General features: G+C 36.2%; 2 pseudogenes; both read left to right on the top strand.

Moving 5' to 3' along the window:
• The first annotated feature begins 914 nt into the window (after positions 1-914).
• On the top strand, positions 915-4,280 carry LOC107724773 (glutathione S-transferase kappa 1-like; annotated as a pseudogene).
• Positions 4,281-7,769: 3,489 nt separating this feature from the next.
• LOC107724801 (glutathione S-transferase kappa 1-like) overlaps positions 7,770-8,760 on the top strand; it is a 7,661-nt pseudogene continuing 6,670 nt past the window's right edge.

Genomic DNA, 8,760 nt, shown 5'->3' with positions numbered 1-8,760 from the left:
AGCTGGGCCCACAGGCTTTGGGTGGTTGTGGGGCCCGCCGTTTTTTAGTTGATATCTGGGGGCTTGCAGCAAAAGAGTGGGAGAGTCTGGTCCCAGCATAAACCAGTTCCTCCATTTTCTGTGAGAAGCTTAGAAGTGGAGATGTTGGAGAGAGGAATAATGTGTCTGGTGAGCGGGGCAATGGCTCTGTTGTTTCCGGTGGCTGTGATATGTTGTCCTGGCTTCCCTGGCTGTTTTCCAGAAAGTCGTCCTTGGATGCTGAGTCTTGGAGCTGTTCTGATACGTCACAGTCTGTCTGTGATGAGCTCTGTGGGCAGGGCTCAGCCGTGATGGTGTCCATGAGCAGTGCTTGTTGTGGCTGCGTGGTGTTATCAGTGTCCTTGTGGGATGTGTCAACCACATGATTTAGCAACTTTTAGCAACAAATCGACCTTCCTTTAGCAACTTCCCCTGCAAATTAGTTGGCAACAGTGTTCCGAAGCTTCATGAAGCAGTGTTTTGAATTTGAAAGCGACCATCACTACTTCGAGTGATGATTTCTGATCATCAAGAAGATGATTTCTGTTTGTGTTGTTCCTAGGGCTGGGCAAAAAAACATTGAACATAAGATTTACGTTAATCTTATTACTAGTCTAATCCACTAGATGTCACCCCCTTATTTGCCTTGCGCGATGTTACAACGGAGAGTCCGTCAATCATTCATTGCTTAAAATGGCGGATCCAGGTGCGTTCCCGACGTCAACACCACCTTCCAGAGCTCTACAGTGCGACCATTTCAGTCGCATTTGCGACTGAAAACTACTGCGTGCGACTATGAACATTTTTTTAGGAGCACCAGTGCGACTGACCCGATCATCATCATATTTGTGATTGCGCTCAGGGGAGGCAGAAATACACCATAAACTAATCTGACCATCGCAATTAAAGAGAATCAGAAGAAGAAATAGATCCTGAAAGAGGAGTAGAGGACGACACCAAGGGTAAGTTCCACATATGCATGTAAATGACATTATTCCACTGTTTTAACTGAGAATACTGTAACCATGATGTAACCAAACGCAGCTGGTAAAGTCGGAGCATGTCAGCCAGGATTCTCACTCTTTTATTAAATCCAGATTCAAGGACATTTACATATTACCTTCCATTTCATATCAAGCACCTAAAGAAATCACATTCCAGTATATGTGTAATAAATTGCAGTTTCATATATTTCTTTTTTCATATGTTTCTACATTTAACTGCAAAGAACAGTTAAAAACGACCATTTTCTCTGACATATTTCAACAATTCTTTACTACTTTTCTATCTTTGCAATATGTATTTATACACATTTATGCAATATTCCTTTGAATCTGCGTAAGTATGGGTCTAAAGCTCCACTTTTCTTAGCATGGAATTATTTGTCTGAATTTGAGACCACACTATTGCAAACTACTCCTATAAATATATGACAGAAATAGTACAAGCAGCATATGTCATTCTGATTTCAGCCAAGGGGGCAGGTTTGGGACATGCCTACCCAGGATTTGCAACAGATTCTTTTATCAAAATAATCTGCTGTAAAAGCACTTATACTATTTCTGTGGGTTGAAGAAAGAAAATGTTCACATATTTTTAACTGCATTTATAGCTGGACAGATTGAAAGACATACTCTGTAAATCTTTAGGTATGAAAGTTAATCTTTCTTAAAAAGATGTATTTTTCTTTTGGTAGATTACAACCAAAAGTGGCACGTTTATTATCATTTTCTGTCTAATTATGGGACAATATATGAAAAGACAAAATGGGCTAATAGAAAACAACTTGTTTTGTTATTAAAGTAGAAAGGAAAAATTATATTGAGTTACTTCTTGATTTGAAAAAATATTAAAGCAAAACACCTCTATGTGAAGCTTTTAAGTTATTTATATGATGATCTCATACCGTTTTTTTCCCTTTTCATCAAAGTGTTGTACTGTATTTTATATGAATGTGATCATTGTCATGTTAATTATAATCTGACAGTTTGTTAACCCTCTATGGTATCGTGTTGCCTCCAGGCAGCATATCCTATTTTAGTTTTTTTTTCCCTAAAAAAATGAGAGACCCATTTCATTGATAAATGCTATCTCGGAAGGAGAACTCATACTAATCAATTAAAATGTAAAAAAGTGGTCACATGACCCACAGGGGTCCATTTTGTTTCCACTTTTAGGACATGTGCACATGTAACATGACTCCATATTTTCTCCAATTAAAAGTGCATTTATCATCAATTTTTGGGCAAGTAAAGAAGTATACTTTTCAACAGGAATACAAAGTAACAAAGCATATACATAAAATCAAATGCATATTATACAAGATCTGTAGGTCTTAAAGTGACAGCAGCCTGGCATGTCTCTCTCTACCAACAATACAGATCAACAATGTTGATGATTATAATCATTCAAGATGATCCTTCTCATCATGTTTCCTCCCCAATCAAATGCACTCTAGAAATTGAACCATCCCCTACATCGGAAAAATGAAATTATTCTCATGCTGACCTATTAATGTTGGTAAATGTTATAAATTATATGCTTCTTCATTACAGATGTTCAGCTCTGGAAAAGTGGTCGAGTTGTTCTATGATGTTGTTTCTCCTTATTCCTGGCTGGCATTTGAGGTGTATAATGTTTTTCTCCCTTAAAGTAGTTAATTGCAATCCAGTCTGCTCAAGATGTTCTCATGTGTTGATTTTGTGTTTTAAGGTGCTGTGTCGCTATAGAAATGTTTGGAACATCGACCTCAAATTTAAACCGGCATATTTAACAGGAGTCATATACGGCTCAGGTAATGACATGATCACAAACAAAATAAAAATTCATGTCACATTAATGACGATCATAGCTTTTTAAATATTCCAGACAGTAAATGTATGTCTTATATAATTAAATGTATATTAAAATTTACTGGGAGCATTACTCTTGTTACAACTGAAATATATTTTGTAAAATACACTTAGTATTTTTTTATAGGTGAAGTTAGAAACCCTTATCAAGTTTGTTCTTTTCCTAGATAACCAGCCTGCTGGAATGAACCCAAGTAAGCTTACATACATAGTCTCAGATCTGACGCTGCTGTCTGAATATTTTGGAGTCCCTATGTTTCGACCTTCAGACCTTTCTGACAAAGGTATTCAACTTCAAGCCTGTTTCTCTAAGATGGTACTTATGACCTAACATGTACTTAAGGTTCCCAGGTTTTCCCCTGACAAGTGCATGTACTTAAGGTTCCCAGGTTTTCCCCTGACAAGTGCATGTACTTAAGTAAGTACTAAACTTTGGCACTTAACTCGTCCAATTAGATTGTTGTTACAATATAAAAAACTATATTCTTGTGCTTCTAAGTGAATCACATCTCTTTTATTCTCTTTTTTTTCTCTCCTGTTATCTATTGCCTTCATAGACACTTTGAATGCGATGCGTTTTGTGACAGCTGTAGCAGAGAAGGAAAAAGAGGGAGGCGTGCTGGTGGAAAGGGTGTCTAGGGAGCTTTGGAAGAGAAAGTGGCGCACTCATCAGGACATTACCCAGCCTGCCTCACTCACTGAGGTGTCCTACAACTGAGATTAAGAAATTAAATCAAGATGAATTAAAAAAATCACTAGAACTCATTTTATTCTTTAAATTATTATTCCATTCAATTATACATGTGAGGAAATTTCATATTTTAGCACAAAGATGGAGAATGACGTATCTATCTATGCTAAACCTGTAGTGAAGACAATAAAATAAACTGTCATCTGGTAATTAATAGTATTTTCAAATGTCTTTCTGTTTTGCACAGGCAGGATTAAAGGCAGGTCTGTCAGACAATGTTGTGGAGGAAATTCTGACCCTTTCCAAATCTCAGCCAATCAGAGACAAGCTGAAGAGTGTCACACAGGAAGCACTGAAGCATAAAGTCAGTGCCTTTTGCTTGCATCTCTGCACTCTCTGTCTTTCTCACCAAAATGTCTTTGTGTTAAAAAAATATCATAAAATGTCCTTACACATTTCTTCCCCATTTTTGCAGTGCTTTGGTTTTCCATTTATTGTATGCCATGTGAATGGGAAGGTGAAGGTCTTCTTTGGTTCTGACAGATTTGAGCTCATGGCTTATTTCATTGGTAACTACAATTGACTAGGGATTTACAGTAGACTGATTCATTGATTGGTAATTAATTTGTTTGACTAACGTCATGACTAACGTTAATTTACACATTCTATTAACACATTTATGTTTTCCTTTTTATTTTTAGAAAGACTACTCCAATTAATCATGATAAAAATTATTAACAAAATTATTTAAAAAGCAGTTATCTATAGCGTAGGTTATTCATAATTTGTTATTTATTATTCTGTGATAATTAATGCTTACATCACTTTCCAGTCGCAGTCTATATTAGAACTGCAATAACCTGGATGTGGGAAAACTGACTGCAGATTTAAAATGTGAAAAACTGAAATCACGGACAACTGACATGCAGGGGTCCGGAGAAACGTGTTTATTAATACTCAGAGTTGAGGAACATATGCGTTAAGTTATTGTGTTACTGATAACTAAACTATCAAATTAAGCTACATATTTACTTTGTAGGTAGTGTGTTTGTTATTTATGCATAAAAAATTACACTTGTGAAATGAAAATTTATGTTCTAATATAGTCTAATAATTTATTTAAATATTGTTCTTTCTTGATATTTATTTGTTTGTTTACTTATTATCAAAATGATGGAAAGCATTCTAATTATTCCTCAGTGTTTCTTCACAGCAAAGATTTGTTAGAAAAATTGATTTGGTCATGTCCGTTTGATCACACATGCTATATCATGGGTTTATTTATGGCTTGTTAGCATTTTAACCATTTAAATCCTTATTGGTTGCCAGTGCTAACCATGATAATAATCAAAGAATTTGCCAAAATGTGCATCACTACTCTGGATGTTTCACCCCTAACAAGCCCATAGCCCATATGTGATCACTACCCCTCCATACTCAATTTCAACTTCTAAATGTTTAAAGTGGTGTAAATTCACATTGTTTTTATTTCAACAGCAAACACACGCAAAATAAAAAAAGAGCTGAAAAATAAGCCAGGAATACAGAAATAGTCAAGCTGAGGTCTAAATAATACATATGTACTAACAATAAAACATAAACACTCCTAAAAATAAAAGGTTCTTTATGGGCATCGATGGTTCCATGAAGAACCTTTAACATCTATGGAAACCATTCCATTGCACAAAAGGTTCTTTATATTATTTTTAAAATGTCACACTTAGAAAAAAGTTTTCTATTGCATCGCTACAAACCCCGCCTTTTAGAACCTTTATTTTTAAGAGTGTAATAATAATTCTTTAAAAGTAAAGTTTTATAAAAATGTTATTGTATACCATTACCCAAACAACCCCACTGACCCCTAAGTCCTCATGTAATGTGAAAGTTCTCTGATTTTACATTTTCTGGGTGTGGAAAAAAGAAAAACATCAGTTCATATTTGACACATACCAGAACCTGAAGGTGGACATAATTAAACTAGAAGGCCTTTTACTTACTATACGTATAAGCTATCAGTCAGATGACAGAAGGCATGTAGAAGACTGTGAACAACAGGTTCTTCAGCAAAGTTTTGTCATGTTAATTATTTAGAGACTAATATGTTTATCAAATATGATATGTAGGCTTTACAGGGTTAAACTCTCAGAAAATGACGAGGCTGAATCCAGCTTCTTGTTCGCAGCTTCTTATTGACGCTATCCGTTCCACCCTAAAAACGCTCTGGCCGCCCTGCCAACAACGCTGTAGAAAGATTCGTGGACGCTCTGACAATCGAACGATTGGTCTTGTATTTAAAGGAGCCGCAAAGGAAACAAGCATGTTGATCTTGTGCAGACAGACCACAAGTAACGTACAAGTTAACCTCATGAAATATTTCAAATGTAAGAAATTGATCGATGGAAAGAACTTAACAATTATAGTTACATGTTTGCTAACGAAATAAACCAATAAAAGCCATTTGTGTGGTGTATTTTTGTGTTCATGCAGTTTATAGGAGACCTGGTCTTTAATTAACATTAACATTAATTTGTGCACAGTCTACATTACAAACGGTCCTGGTTGAAGTGTAGCCTAATTGCAATTGGTCAAATCGATGTTGTTTTTATCAAATGAATTGCATTCGTGCTGATAAACAAGCGTTCTAGCCTGAAAATGCTGGGAACTAATGTGGTCGGAACCAAACAGTTTACAGGACTGCGTTCTATTCCGATTGGTTGAAATCTAATTACATTATTTGTTAAATATTGAACGTGTCATCCTTTGAGTGCAGTAATGAGGATATATATATATGTGACCCTGGACCACAAAACCAGTCTTAAGTCGCTGGGGTATATTTGTTGCAGTAGCCAAAAATACATTGTATGGGGTCAAATTATTGATTTTTCTTTTATGCAGATGGTGGCGCCAGGAGCAGATTTGGTAGTGCTGGGGGTGGTGTGTGGGAGTATTAAAATATAGATAACTTAATCATAAAATTAAAAAAGCAACGTTTCTGTAAAATAATTAAATAATGCCTCGTTTTAGCCTGGACGTCTAGGCTAAACAATTACGCGATGAATCTCAGACATATCCGGACGGGATTAGATTTCTCAGAGGACTTCTGTGTTACCTGAAAAGCAGTAATTATCTGATTCACGAACAAATGTAAAAACAATTCGTTAGTGAACTGGGCCGCGCTTTGTGGTTTTGACTAAAAAAGAACCGGTTCATAAGAGTTAATGAAGCCGACTACATTGGCGCGTGCAACCATCGCACAGTTTATTAAAAGACGTGTTTTTGCCATTATTTTGCATTACTCTGTCATCGCCGCGGCTGAAAAGTAGCACGTGAAACACTGCTTACATTTACATTTTAATCTGTGATAATTCTGGGGTGGCAGGTGGGGTGGCACAGCTTTTTCCCGTGCCACCCCGGTAGATAAATAGAGACATTTACAGTCATTTACAAGAGACATTTACAGTCAAACACAGGTGTAGCTAGTAGGCCTAGTGTTCAAACTCTACTACTCTAAACTCTACTAGATAACAATAAGAATTCACATGTTCACGTTTATTTTTTTAATATTTAGTTTACAGATCTCAATTTAAATGCTTCATTTGTTTTCTGTTCTGTTCTATTCTATTCTATGCTATCAGTTTAAATGTTTCAGTTTGTTTTTATATTATATTATAAACCTAATAAATAATTGACCTCAAAAAGGCATTTCACAAGCAATATCAGCTTCATTTTTCATGTTATTATATTAAAAAATAAATTAAATATTAAATAATTTAACTGAATTTTTTTTTTTAATGTTTGGTATAGCCTATATCAGGTCTGGTATAAAGAATGTTTGCTCAGGTGGCCAAAATGTCCACCAAATAGTGAAAAGTTTTGCTCAGCAAGAAAGAAAATAGAGGGAACATTGGTAGAACCTTTCTTGGAACTGGGAAACTATAGTCAGGAAGGTATATTATGTGTGAACTCCCAGAGACACACAGCATGTGCAAAGATGCAAAGCATATGAAACAGTGATCCCAACTAAACTGGTTTGCCAGCAACCATTAAACACACACAGACATGGTGACAGACAAGTGATTTCCAAAAAGGGAGAAGAATTCCAAATAGGTTTGGAGAACATTCAAAAGGGGAAGTACAAGACAGACAGTTAAGTTTGAGGGTAGGGTTTGCCTATGTGTTTCTTTGTTTGAAGATCCTGACCCTTTCGAGATCTCTGACCTGCAGCTCCATTCTTCTCCCATTAAAAGGAATCAGAACAAGAACACAGCAAGGGTTTTGTACCATCATGCCTGTAAATGCTATTATAATATATTGTAATATATATATTGTAGTCCATACTTATGTGTTTGGATGTGTGAATATTATATTGTGATTACTTATTACAGATGTCCAGTTCCAGAAAAGTGGTCAAGCTGTTCTATGATGTCATCTCTCCTTATTCCTGGCTGGCATTTGAGGTGCGAAAGTTTTTTATCATTAGTATATTAATTGCCATGCCATCGGTGCTTAAGCAGTGTCAGTATTGTGTGTGTGTTGATTTTGTGTTTTAAGGTGCTGTGTCGCTATAGAAATGTTTGGAACATTGACCTCAAATTCAAACCGGCATTTTTAGGGGGAGTCTTTCATGGTTCAGGTAAATGTCAAACAATTTGTTGCTTTTGTTGCGATTTTCTTCACTATGTCACAAAACATTTTTGCTTTATTTCTAGGTAACCAGGAACCTGGATTGGTCCAAAATAAGTTTAATTACATGGTCACAGATTTGAAGCAGCTGTCTGAGTTCTTTGGGGTCCCTGTGAATCCACCTTTACCTTGTAAGAAAGGTATTCCAACCACGGTTTCTCTTTATGATGGCTCATGACCACATTCACAATTTAAGACATACTTTAAGCTGATTTCTCACTCAAATAGAAGAAGAATGCTGTGGACTGTTTTTAAAGTCATTTTTTATGGAATTATAAGGATTATAAGGAATTATAATTAGGGGACAAGCACCGAAGGTGCGGTGGCACCTATTGTATCCGTTAGCGTCATTTTTCTTCTTCCGCTGCAAGTCTATGGCAGCCCATAGAACCGCTTGCGGGAAAGTTGTGAAATTTGGCACACTGATAGAGGACAGTCTCAACATTAACCACAGCAAGTTTGGAGTCTCTAACTCCAACTCTCTAGCGCCACCACTTGTCCAAAGTTGCAATTTCT

Source organism: Sinocyclocheilus rhinocerous, unplaced genomic scaffold, assembly GCF_001515625.1.
Source record: "Sinocyclocheilus rhinocerous isolate Xijiao unplaced genomic scaffold, SAMN03320098_v1.1 scaffold1717, whole genome shotgun sequence".
Classification (NCBI taxonomy): Eukaryota; Metazoa; Chordata; class Actinopteri; order Cypriniformes; family Cyprinidae; genus Sinocyclocheilus; species Sinocyclocheilus rhinocerous.
Note: the sequence above shows the minus strand (reverse complement) of the source record. Positions and strands in the feature narration are given on the sequence as shown.